This window comes from Tenrec ecaudatus, chromosome 5 (genome assembly GCF_050624435.1).
Source record: "Tenrec ecaudatus isolate mTenEca1 chromosome 5, mTenEca1.hap1, whole genome shotgun sequence".
In the NCBI taxonomy this organism is placed as follows: domain Eukaryota; kingdom Metazoa; phylum Chordata; class Mammalia; order Afrosoricida; family Tenrecidae; genus Tenrec; species Tenrec ecaudatus.
In genome coordinates this window covers 93756984-93771306 of record NC_134534.1, presented here as the reverse complement: position 1 = coordinate 93771306, position 14323 = coordinate 93756984, and positions in this window count along the sequence as shown.

Sequence of the window (14323 nt, the reverse complement as noted above, 5' to 3'; positions counted from 1 at the left end):
TTGTTTTTTGTTTTCTTATTGTAGGCTAGCAGAGTATTGTGGATTTTAGTAATAAGGCCTTTGTCTGATGTGTCTTGACTTAAAGATGTTTTCCTAGGCTGTGGCTCTCTTATTATTTTATTGGCTAAGTCATTTGATGTACACAGGTGTTTTATCTTCAGTGTATGGAATCTCTTCAGGGGTGAAAGTTGAGATTTGGTGGCATTGGCAAAATTGCATGATGATAAAGAAGTGAACACTTTTGCTAAAAGTTGCTGTTGAGTGAAAATTTCTACTGAACTCTTCAGACTCCGATGCTAGGTTACTACTAAAACTTGCTACTACTTTATGAACTTAGAGTTTTGAGGAAGAGGACGGAAGATCTCATTATTTGCAAGGGTCGATGGATAATCTCTTCCAAGTCCTTTCCACTAATGCTTCTATCAGTATTGAGTTGTGGGCTTTGAGGCAAATCAGCCAATAGCTTAGCAACCAAGTTCCCAAGCCAGTAGCTATTATAAAAGTATTAGTTAATATCTGCTTTTAAGTGGGAACGGTATGGTGCAAATTAAAAAAAATACATTGTACAGTACATGTTCTTGTCAAATCAAATGCACTAATTCAATATTTGTAAATCAAATTCCAGTGTAAAATGAACAGTTTCAGAATTTGGGTGTAGCTTCATTTGGGCTTTGCTCTGCTTAAACATTACAAGTTTCTTTTATGCTGCCTCTTGGAGGTCTCCTCATCCTTCCTTGGAGGCAGGAGAGCCTGAAGTGAGGTTATTAGCATAACAGATAGTCTAGGGTATGCAGTGCACCTTTCGGACTGGAAGGAGGTATTTCCCTTGGAAAGCTGAAAGAATTTATCTCATGCTGACTTGCTAACAAATTATTTCTGGTTGAGCATTGGATACTAAGTCACAACCCTATTCTTTTCATATAATTATTGGCATGTAATTCATATATTATAAACTTGATAGTTCAATCATATTAAGAAGAGTTATATAATCATCACCACCATCTTCAGTGATCTCTCCATGAGGGCAGATATCAAGTAGGGCTATATCATAAGAACTAATTGTTCTTAGATTAGGACTAAGATTTAGTGTGAACTCAAAGTTCATTCATATATCTTGGCTTATATATATATCCCTGGTTAATTTTAGAGACAGTATTATGATTTTATTGAACAACATTATAAATCATCCCCATGGGACATAAGATGAGTCTATTGATAATACCAGGAGTTTATCCAGTGGTATAGACTTAAGAACATTGTTGAGAAAAAGAAATGATACATATATATGCCAGCTTTTTAGACCACAGTACATGCTTTATTGACTTGCACAGATTAAAATTTAAGTGACTGGACACTATTTACACAAAGAGTGGTGTGTAAAAGAGTGGTGGTGATAGGGCAAAAACTTTTTATAGCACTCATTAATAAAGCAATCATCATGCCTCCAAGACTAAGATGTCACAGAACAGAAAATATAGCATAAAAAGCATATATATACCATACTCTCAGGTCACCATACATTGAGCACCCTCAAAGGAAGAGATCTGAATCAAAATCCCACAACCAATAATTCCATAATGGGAACAGCAGTCATCAGCTTCTTCTCACAGTAGGGGATTGAAGCCTTAAGTCCAAGGGAGTATTTCAGTTCCTTAGATCTGCTACAGATGAGTTTAACATAAAGTTAAATCAGCTCACTTGAAGGTGGTTTTAAATCTGATCCTTCTGGTGTAGCCTCTCAAGGGTGTTGTGTGCCTCCAAAGGGCAAGAGTCTAACGCACCAGTCTCCTAAGGTTGGCCTGGCTCTCCAAGGTCTGGATAGAAACTAGGTAAACAAGAAGCATTGAATGGGAATGGGATGCCCTATTCCACAAAAGATGCAGAAAAAACTAAACATCCATCCGCAGAAGAATAAAACAGACCCATACGTCACCCCATACACAACAACGGACGCACAGTGGATCAGAGACCTAAATGTCAAACCCAAAGCTATCAGGATCATGAATGAGAAAATTGGGCAAACCTAAGGGCCCTTGCAGGGCACATACATGCATGAACCACGAAATGTAACAAAGGAAGCACACGCAATGGAAGGCAAAAATAGATGAGTGGGACATATTAAAAAATTTAAACCCTATCAAAAGATTTCATCAAAAGAGTAAAATGAGAGCACAGGGATTGAGAAAACATATTTAGCAATGACATAATGGACAAAGGACTAATTACTAAGATGTATAGAATTCTGCAACACCACAAGAACAAAACAAATAAACCTTTTAAAAGGTGGGGAAAGGATCTAAATAGACAGCTCACAAAGGACAACACCTAATAGCTAATGAGCACACAAGGAAACACTTTCATTCACTAGCTATCAAAAGCAACTCAAAATAATGAGATGCCATCTTACACCCACAACCATAACGTAACTTTAAAAAAATACAACTGAAAGCCAGAACACCAAATTCTGTTGAGGGTGTGGAGAGATTGGATCTCATATTCTGCTGGTGGGCTTACAACAACCAGTGTGGAAAGCAATGTGGCAATTCCTAAAACAACTGGGAGCAGAAATACCACACAACCCAGCAATACCATTGCTGAACACATACCTTCCAAAATTAGGAGACAGATCACTTACGATTGTATGCTTTCCCATGTTCATTGCAGCACGGTTTGCATACCAAGAAGTTGGAAGCAGCCCAAATTCCCATCAGTAGAAGAACAGATAAAAAAACAAACTTTGGTATATGCAAGCAATAGAACACTGAGCATCTCTCAAAGCCGTGAGGAAGCCTGAGACATCTCACAACACGGAGGGGGTCTGTAAATCATTACGCTGAGTGAAGTTGGTCAATCACAAAAGAACAAATACTACATGAGTCCACTACAGGAAGGATAAACGCCAACTCGTGGTTTTAGGTCATGCAATCTGCTAACCAAGACTGCCAAGCAATGTGCCAGAAAGAAGGACCATAAGCCATCCTCTCTATATGTAGGTCTGACTGCTTTGACAGGGGAGTCCCCACTTCATTTGGGATCAGATTTTCAAGAGTGGGAGAAAGGAAGATGATCATTTGGTGGCTGCAATGCAAAAATATGATGAGGTCCCCCAAACCAGCAGTCATCCTACCAGAGTGACAGTTGAAACTGATGGAAAAATCAAGTCAAGAGAAGGGAAAGGGAGCATATATGTCTTGGAGAAGACAAGTGCATTTCTGTTGGTAGAAACGGGGTAGACCAACCTCATAGCAGGTGGGAGGTGGGGGCTGACTAATGATATTTCTACAGACTGAGTGGGAGTATGCCTGCTTCTGTGCTCCCAATGGGGCACATGGGTCTAAACTTCTGTACTCCCACTGGGGAATCAGACCATGTGTCACAGAATACTGGGACATTGGGGCTTAGCAATGTTGTGGGGGGTTTTGTTATTGTTGGTAGTGTTCTTGATGTTTTTATGTTTCTTTCTATGTTTTTAGGTATTTGAAACCCAGGTTGGGTGAATCTATAGAGACAATAACTGTAAGTGGTGTTCAAGCAAAACTTACATTTCCTGAGTGCTGCAGCAGGGGAGGAGGGTAATGAGGAGCTGATGTCGAGGCGTACAAGAAGGAAGAAATGTTTTGAAAATGATAGTGATAGAAAATGTATAATACTGCTTTATATGAATAGTATGAAGTCTGGATGATGTCTAATAAAAGTATTTGAAAATAAAAAGGAAACTAGGTCAAACGTGATATCAAGCATATTCTCCAATTGAGATCTATATGTTAAGCATTTTTTCCCAAAGGCTGGTTACCCACCAACAGAAATAGCATCATCTTTTCTGAGACAACCGTGACTCCACCACCACCACCTGCATCTCTGGGCTTGAATTTCCAGTCGGATTCACTAATCACTCTGTATGGGAGTGTGTGTTAATTTGGGGTGATTGTAGAACAATGATTTATGTATGGCAGGAACTGATGAGTCTTCTCCCTCTCCCCAAATTCTGAGAAACTGGCTCCAGCTGAGGTGAAGCCCCATCTCTCAAAGTGGTTTTTAGGGTGTACAAATGAGTTGGTGGCACATGGTTCATAGAAGCTAACCGGGCTTGCTACTTTGTTGCTTGGTAGACTAGAAGATTGCATGACTTGAGAATGGAAGCTTGCTGTATCTTGGTGTTTATCCTTATAGTAGTGGATTTATGTAATCATGGTCCTTTTTTGAGTGACTAACTTCACTCAGCCTAAGGCTGCCCAGGTCCATTTGTGTCCTGAGGTGTTTCATGGTTTCATCACTGCTTTTTAGTATCCCATCGTGTATATGTACCACTTTTTTCTCCATTCTTCAACGAATCAGGATTTGATCTATTTCTAACTTCTTGCTATTGTGAAGAGTGTTGCGATGAACATGGGAGAGAACATGTCTATTCATAGGCTGTCGCTGATTTCTTGGAGTGTATGCCCAGCAGAAGGAAGTACTGCTGGATCGTGTGGTATTTCCATTCCCAGTTGTTTTCAGGAGCTGCCGTATCACTTTACAAAATGGCCGTACATATGTATAGGCCCATCAGCAACGTATATAAGTCCCAATCCCACTACACCCTCTCCAGCACTTGTTGTTCTCTTTTTTTCTTTTAAATTGAGTATAAGGCGATGTCATATTATTGTTTTGATTTGTATCTCCCAGATGCCTAGTGATCCTGACCATTTTTTCATCTATGTGTTAGCCATTCAGTGATATCCTTTGTGTATTATCTATTCATGTCCTTTGTCTATATTTTAATTGGACTATGTTTTGATTCTTATTGAGGTGTTGCAGAATTCTATAGATTTTAATAATTAGTTCCTATCCTTTGTGTCATGGCTGGAGTTTTTTCCCAGTCTTTGGCCACTCATTTTACTCTTTTGATGTGCATAGGTGTTTTATTCTTAATAGGTCCCGGTCTGTTTTGTCTTCTACTGTTTGTGCTTCCTTTATTATATTGGGTCCTTTGTGTTTGCCTTGCAATCGGGCCCTTCTGTTTGTCCCAATTTTCTCATTGATGGTCTTTATAGCTCTGGGGTTTACATTTAGGTCCCTAATCCATCTTGAGTTCATTTTCTGTGCATGGGACAAGGCTGCTTCTGCCTGTGACCTCACAAAGCCCCAAATCATATACAATAGAAAAAGGGGTTCATTGTTACCCACTACAGAGGCTGTTCAAGGGGAACACCACCAACATAAAGAGAATTCCTCGTGTGACTTCCTCAGCAATCAACATGAGAAATCGGTGACCACAGCCAGGGCAGATCCTTCTGAGCAATTTCTAAAGACCATCCTTACTCCTCTGTAGTGGTGCAAAAGGATATTGCTCTGGGGTATAGTGCACGGGCTTCACTATTGTTGTTTCTTGGTTAACCCAGAGAGCTTTCTCATCTCTCTTCTCCTGTGAACAGCCCTGGTCACCCCTAGCCTACCATTCATTCTTTCTCCTCCACCATCAATAACTGGTCTAGGAAGAATTTATGTATACACAATAAGAGTCCTCCCACAAGGAAGAAGAATGGACTAGCTTTATTGAATGAATTCCATCTGGTACCAGGATGAGAGTGTGACTGGCTTGGAAAACATTACCCTAGACTTCGAATGCTAAAACATGATGTCAGCCCCTATTGAAGTTAAAACTCTGAGCACCACGTTTTGTATAACAGAAGAAAACAACCTAACAATTGTAATAGTTCTAGTAGAAAAGGTCTTCTTTCTTCTTTCAAAACAATAGTTAGAGGAGTTTGGCATTAGGAATCTGAGCACCCAAGTTCAAATTCTGGACCTAGTTTTTAGTGCATTGGTAAATCACTCATTGTCTCTGCCCCCAGCCTTCTCATCTGAGCCATGAACATAACAAGACCAACTTTACAGGGCTGGTGTGGGAAGGAATGATGAAATCCATAGGAAGAGCCCACCCCGCTGACCAGCACATAAAGAATTACTCTGAGTAGTCTGGCTCCTCCTCACATTCATTCCACCGTATCGGACATATTCCTTATGTCTGGAAAGGCAGCTTTAAAAGATCCTACCCTTGGGATTCTACTGTGGGAAATTCAGGCCTCCAAATGTGCTTTTGGTCATGAAAGGAGGCCAGACAGACCTCAGAATAATAGCCTTTTTCATTCTCCGGCTGGAGAATCCTGGAGCTCCGCACAGAACCTTTCACCCAAGCCAAGTCTAAATTCAATTACTGTGAAATTAACTAAGCATTAAACAAAAACTCCCAACCTGGTAGTCATCACTGCTAATTAACTGGTTCCCACTCACTGCTGCCTTTCAGCGGTCTGCTGACAAGGAGAGCTGTCAAGCACGGCCTGCGGGGTGGGTTTGAGTTGTATCACTTGATTTGAATTGACAAGGCCCAGCAAGCTAGCATCACAGCCCTCTCTAGCCGGCCTGTACAACACTAGAGGAGACCTCATGGAACAAGCAAGAGAAAGGATATAAGGGCTGGCTCAGAGCAAAGACAAACCGGGGTAAAGGTATGATCAGGCAGGAAGCCAATGCTCCTGAAAGGAAGCAGAGTGCAGAAGAGATTAGTCAGGTGCAAATTGAATGATAGCAGCCTCCTGGTGATCAATTCATGGTCTGGTCTAATAGCAGGAGCTCCGTAAATATTGGCGCATGGGTGGATGACGGTATGAATGGGTGAGTAGATGAATGGATCGATAAGTGGGTGAATGAATGAACGAATGAATGAATAGAATTGCCCCCTGTGAGTTCCTGAGACTGTAAAACACTGCCTTTCTCCTGAGGAGCACCTGGTAGTTTCAAACTGCTGACCTTATGGATCAAAGCCCAGTGCATAACCACTAGGACGCCAGGGCTCCTCCATTCCAGCAGCTGGGAAATGTAGCTGAAAGGTGTGTCTGAGTGGCACATCACAGTGTTCATGGCATTCGATCTGTTTGTTGGTTGTTGTTGTTGTTGTTTTTTCATTTTAGAATTCTCAAAACTAATGCATAAGTCATGTCATTTATAAATGATTATATGCATTTGAATTATGGTTTGACAAAGAATATTGTAAGTACCATGGACTGCAAACAACACAACACAAAAGCAGACAAATCTCTCTTGGAAGAATTACTTCCAGAATGATCCTTAGAGGCAAGGATGGGGAGAGACTTCCTCTCCTGTAGTTTAGACGTGCTGTCAGGAGAGCCACGAACTTAGAGAACACTGGTTTTGGTGAAGTAACAGGGCACTGAGAAAGAGGAAGACCTTCAACAAGAGGGATTGATACAGGGGGCTCTCGGGTTCAAACATAAGAACAATTGTGAGGCTGGCACAAGACTGGGTAGTGTTGGAAGCACTGTGATGGCACCTACCAATAACTTGTACATATTCACTACCTACTATGCAAGTGTGTTATTCTGTGAGTTGCATATTGCTATGATGCTGGAAGATATGTCCCTGGTATTGCAGATGCCAGCAAGTCACTTAGGGTGGACAGGCTTCAGTGGAGTTTAAGAAAAGAGGCCTGACAATCTCCTACTTCCAAAATTTACCCAATGAAAAGTGTTTAGATCATAACAGAATCTTATCCAATACAATTACAACGTTGGCAGAGGAGTCCTCTTGGTTGGAAAGTACTCAAAATACACAATGACCATGACAATGGACTTGAGCATTCCAACATTCATGAAGATGGTGCAGATACAGGCAATATTTCACTGTGTTGTACATGGGAATGCCATAAGTCACAGCAAGTGTGGTGGGAGCTAATCACAACAACATGTACGTATGATGGGGATTATGCAAATTCAATCTATGATTGGGATGAATAGTCAAAAATCTTGGGAGTCAACTAGTCCAGACTCTAACTTGAGATCAGAAGGTGAGCACACCCACTTCTGCATTGATATTCATGATGGCAGTTTCCATGCTCACAACCCTGGCCAGAAAGTCTTTATTCAACTTGTATTACTCCTGCAGAGAGTACATGAAAGAACTGGACACATACTACCCTGTGAAACCAAAGCATACCCATCTCAGGACATTCCAAGGAACAACATAGGTGTTAGCTGTTGGGTGTTTATCCTTTACTTTCTTGTTCTTTTGAGCAATGATCGGTCTATACAATTCATCCATCCATCCATCAGTCCCCCTACCCATTATGAGTCGATACGAATCAGCATGGACTCAATGCCAGTGAGTTTGGAGTCTATTTGTCCAAAGTCACACTCTTTCCTAGAGTCAGCCTGCAACTGACCACTGGCCAATTTCAGGCACATTGTAATAACTGATCGCCTTTCCCAACTTTAGATCTCCAAGTGGGTCAACTGAGATTTCATTAGGACCATACCACAGCGCACTCTCTCCCTTTACCCTCTCTAATCCTTCATCTTTCCTTTCCTCTAGAGGTGTTACTCATAAATGTCCTGCTTTGTAGAAATCATGTATGTCGATCACAAATGTTAAGCTCTGTGTCTCAAAGTCTACATGCAGGAAGTAGATGGGGTAGAGTTCTTCTATTTTCTTACCTACCACCATGGGTTGTCTTGCAACCCCCTGGTTTGTTTTATTCTCCCCTCACTTTCCACAGCAATGGTCTAAGCCAGAGTTGCCATTTCAAACTTTCTGCACTGATGAAAATGCTCTATCTCTGCACTGTCCAATATGATAGCCACCGTTCCATGTAGCTATTGAGCACTTGAAATGAAGTTAGTGCAATTTAGAAGTCAAACTCTCCTGTGTTTAATTAATTTTCATGAAGTAGCTGCATGTGGCCAAAGCGCTGATACCATTTGAATCCCTGGGAGACGGATCGAGGGGGTCTGGAGCTGTCACTACTCTTGCACTTCTGTAGAAGGCAAGTAAGTGTACGGCAATGAATAAAATAGCTATGCAAAGAGTCATTTGACTAAATCACCATAACTTGGAAAGAAAAAAATTCCCTTCACCCTCATGTCAGATGAAATATTCAGTAACTTTTCAAGACGACACCTTTGAGCTAAAGACATCAGCTGTCTCGGGGAGTCAGTCAGAGCAGTGCTAGCGGGGCAGAGACAAGGCCTGCCATCTGCTTCTCTTTGATCAGTTCAGTTCTGATGTAGGCGAACAGCCTCTGATCAAACACTGCATTTGCTTCTTACCAGTGCTAACCCTCCATTTAATTGATCCGACAAAGAGTCAGCGGCTCCTACCCTGAGAAAAAAGTATTGCTGTTAAACCCCAGCAAAGTGGCTCCGGAATTTACTCATCAGCAACAGTCTAATAATTTGGTGGGTTTCTGGGGGCAGATTTGAATCAAGGAAAGAGCCCAGCTCCTCTGGAATCCAAATAAAATTGCCCTTTGGATTGTAAAGGGAGACAAGGTGCCTGCTGAGAAAGTAGTTTCTTTATTATGAGAGATACTTCCTCAATCTTCCCTCCAGAGCCCCTTCCTCCTGTCAGTAATAATCAACCGGCTGTGATTATCAAAAGCAAATGGGAAATGCACTCGGACCTAGGGGATACCAGATACCCCTGTGCCCTGAGAGCTGGTGGAAGTTTGAGGTGTTAATGCATTGTCTGCTCCTCTGGAGAAAGGTTAAAGTTTGGACTTGAATCACAAGTGAAAATGAGGTTGGTGGCCTGGTTGTTGCCCCTTGTGGACATTTATCCACAGTATAGAAGCCTCTCCCAGCTGGGGGTCTCAGCTCATCAAAGCAGAGAGACCAGAGAAGGAGGGGGGGCTAGAAGCCCAGCATGCTTCAGAAGTGGAACACTGGTTCATTTTCTCTTAAAATGGCAACTAAGCCATGCATGAGTAAGAATCCCTCTTCAAGGGAGCAAGTGAACTACAAGCTTGCACTTTTCATTCTCAAGAAGGTCTTGCTTTGAATGGCTCTATACTTCCAGCCCTGATGACCCTTCATCCCTAATGCTTTCGATCCCTTTTCCCTTGGATCCACTTTGCCTAGCTATGCAAAACTGAGCTCCGTTCAATGCATTGTGATTGTGTACCTTTCCTGTGCATGGCCATGCTTTGCTTCCAAACATTTTTTGGGCAGGTACATGGAGGAAAAGAAGAGAGAGAGAGAGACCATTATAGTCTATCCAGGAATGGGCATTAAACAAAAATCTCAATGAAGGAAAAGTACAGGACGCACTGAGTGGAGTCAGCAGAAAATACCTGAGTGACCCCAGGGGTCCAGTCCAGGGAAGCTTCTTTGGGACAGAGTTTTTTCAGCAAACTCTCACTTAGACCCATCCTCATAGGTTAAAGAATGATCACTGGAGTGTTGATCAGTATCATTGAACACTTATGATCATATCCTATTTTCTGTTAATAAGAAACCCTATTGGAGTAGACCCTCCATCCAACCTAAGGACTGGTAGTTTCATCACACCAGCTACTCCATGAAAGAAAGATGTGGCAGTCTATAAAGATTACAGCCTTGGAAACCTTATAGGGAAGGTCTAGTCTGCCCTATAGCACCGACTACAGGAATTGAATGGATAGCATCCAGTAACAGTGCTGCAATTAAAAGTCCTCGGATGATTCAAATGGTGACTATGCTTGATTGCTAACAAAACGGTCAGAGTTTCAAGCCCACCCAGAGGTGCCTCATAAGAAAGACCTGAGGATCAACTTAAAGATAAATTAGCCTTTGAAAACCTCATGCAGTACAGTTCTACCCTGTCATATGTGGGGTCACCATGAGCCAGAATCAATTTGATGGCAGCTGGTTAGTACTATGATTGTCTACTCTCTGGTTCTGTATTGTAATTGGTGATATGCCTGGTTGTCAGTATGAATATTCAGACACATACATTTCTCCATCCCTCCATGATGCAGGATAGACTCAGACTTTCTATTCTCCCTTAGGTATAGTACTTTCTTTGACGATTAAAATTTGAGCAAAAGTGATGTGCCATTTCTAGGCAAACGCCTTAAAAAATCAGTGTGTAATTGACCATGTTACTTTCCCTGTCACTGGGATCCTGTGACTTCATGATGTGATGAGGCCACTCAGGGATCCAGCAGTGCCTCCTACTGTCTTAGATAAGACATGTTAAGAAAAAATAAAATTTAAATTTTAAAAAAAGAAAACAAAAAGTAAATGTTGACACATCTGGTGAAGATGGTGAGCTGGCCTGACATGCCATACAATCCTCTTCAAAGGAAGTATGAGAAAACAGAGAGGAAGGAAACACCTAGAGTCCATCCTGGGTCTCTCCATTTAAAAAAAGGAAAAGAAAAAGGGAGCTGAACTGAACACCAACAGCATGGAAGGCAGTCATAGCAAGGATACCCCGGTGCCCCTTAGCTCCCTGGTTCATGGAGGAGTCTCGGGCCCATATTTATGTGCTCCACAGGGGCTGCAAAAACCTACTCCATCTGGCTGGAGCCGACACAGATTACCAGTGCCCTGGGCCTGGCTGAGTCCGGTTGGGGCTGTTTTGGAACCAGCAGAGCACATGCATTTCTGAGTTCTGAAGCCCTGGACCTGACCCTGCTTGTTTAGGGCTGTTTTTGAACCAGTAGGGCATGGGCGGGGACGAGGTGCACACATTTGGGGGCTCTGAGGGCCTGAGTCTGGCTTAGCTGGCTGAGGACTGTTTTTGAAACCAGCAGTGCCAGGGAACACATATTCACAGGCTCCAGGGCCCTGGGTCCAATCCTGTCAGCTTTGGGGCTATAGTTTAATTGATAACGCAGTGGGGTTCATACTTGTGTGGGCTCCAAGGCCCTGGAACTGGCCAAGCCATCTAAGGGCTGTGCTCTAAATCAGCAGAGGAGTGGGGTGCACACATTGATAGTATCCATGGTCATGGTTTCAACCACAACAGCTTAAGGCTGTTTTTGAAGCAGTAGAGCACTGGGGCACATGCATTCATGGGTTTCAAGGTTCTGGGCCTGATCATGCCAGCACAAGACCACTAATATTAATATCTTATTGTCCCATAGTTCATTCATGTCAAGCAAAATTGTACAATTGCTACTCCAGTTTCCAAGCATTCTTTTTCTACATGGACTCCTTCACATCATCTCCCCTTTACTCCCCCTCTACCACTGTACCCCTTCCCCCCAAAATACTATTCAGGTTTCCGTCTCTATAGGTTCATGAGTCCTAGGTTTCATATGTGGGAAAACATAATAATACAACTTCCAGAGGGTGACCTCCAGTGACATGACACCTCTGAGATCCACCCGAATGTGAACAAGCAAACACCAAACAGAACAATATAAACCAAAGATACAGACAGTTTAGGAAACCAGATCAGATCCAGCATGCATCGCACGGGGGAGATCTACTGACCCAATTTTAACTGTTCAAGTCAGATTTACGCCATTGGTCTATACTCATCTCTCCAGAGCTCCTTGTTCAGTACAACTTTCCTCCCACCCCGCAATTGTAGAGAGAGGGTATTCTCTGGAGACTTATTTCCTATGTAGTTCCACATATGAATCTTGGGCTCCTGTGTCAACCGTAGCCTTCAGCACATCAACTTCTCACAATTTAGGCTCTGATACGAATCCCTCCTTTGACTTTGGATTATATGATTTACCATCCTTTGGTAACTGAGGATGGCGTGCTTCTTCCATGTGGACATATGGCTGCTTGTTTAGAGACGAGCCTTTAAGACCACAGACACTATTTTATCTATTGCCAGCTACATTCTTCCCCACTTTTTGCCACAGGACCCGTGTCTGCTGTTTCCATGCTGAGGGTGAGTAGTGAGCAGGGTCATGATGTAAGAACTAATTATTCTAAGTTGGAGCTAGGATTTAGTGCAAATCCAAACCCATTCCTGGATTGGACCTATGTTTTTGGGGGTTTTTGTTGTTCTTTTAATTTGTTACTTGGGGGTTAATACATATTTCGTATCATTCTATAGTTCAGTCTCATCAAACAGAATTGTATGATTGCTTCCATAATCAGTTCCCCAGCATATTTTTCCTTCCTGATGTCCTTGATATGATATCCCTGTTTTACTTCCCCCACCCCCTAATTCTCTGCCCCCACCTGCCCACCCACCTGCCATACCCTTTTTCTATTTGCTGCCCTTATAGACTCATCAATCCTGGGCTTCATTGACTGATAAACAGAAAAATAAATAACACCACTTCCTTAGGGTGACCCCAATAACATAGCACCTCTGATATACACCATACTATGAAAAGGCATAAAGAAAACGAAACAGAATATCCATCACTCATTTGTGGAAATGATATGAGGGGTACCCATCCCAAACAGGAACTTCAATGGATGAAGGAGAGCTTTTATAGTACACGTTTTCCCTGCTAGGCAAGTATTGAGCGACTCACTCTGAGTTAGTGTACCCAGTGGTGTTGCCTGGGAAGGTGCTCACTGGTAACCAATTTTTTTTCATAAAATCAGTTTCACTGGAAATTCATTTTTTGTGACAAATGTAAGAGAACAGCATGCAGCTGTGAAATTTTGTTTCCTGCTCAGGAAAAATGCCACAGAATCTGTTGTGATGTTGAACGCAGCTTACAAGGAGAGTACTCAAGTGTAAAACTCAAGTGGACAAGTGGTTCGCTCATTTCAAAAAAGGTGAAATGTCAATTGATGACAACCCTCATTCGGGATGTCCATCAACTTCTCAAACAGACAAAAGTGTCAGCACGTGGTACATTTGGAGTTTGTTCTACCGGGCCAGACTGTTAATCAAGCTTTCTATTTAAAGGTTCTAAAAAGATTAAGTAACAGTGTATGACCAAAAAAAGCCTGATTTGTGGCAGACAGGGGACTGGTTTGCCATCAGGGCAATGCACCTGCTCATCCAGCCATCTCAGTGTGCCAGTTTGTGGGGGGGGGGCGGGGGGGAACAAAAACCAGCATGCCTCGCTTGGCCCACACACCTTACTCACCTAACCACACTCCATGTGACTTCTTTGGGTGTACATGAATGAAGAGGGACATGAAAGGACAGCGATTTGATGTTGTAGAAGAGGTGAAGGAAAAAATGAGGGAGGTGCTGTCAGCCATCCAAACAGATGAGTTAAAAATGTTTCCAAGAATGCAATTGTAGATTTGACAAATGTTTTAAGTGTGATGGAGAGTACTCTGAAGGTAATAAGATTTTCTTGTAAAAAATTTTGTTTAATGCATACTTTTAAAATACAGCATATAGGGTGTTACTGAAGCAGGACCTTGATTGTCCAACTACTAACAGTTCCCTGTTCTTGCTACAGCTGTCTTCTGCTTCCTCAGATACCATGTATTTTCTGACTTAACTCCTCAGGTTACAAGTATATCTGAGGTAGGGCTTAGTTCATCCAGTGAACTAAGTTCCTGCTTGAGTTCTCACTGGCAAAGCTTCTGGAGCATGCCATGCACCCCAAAGATCCAGGATGTAGTGA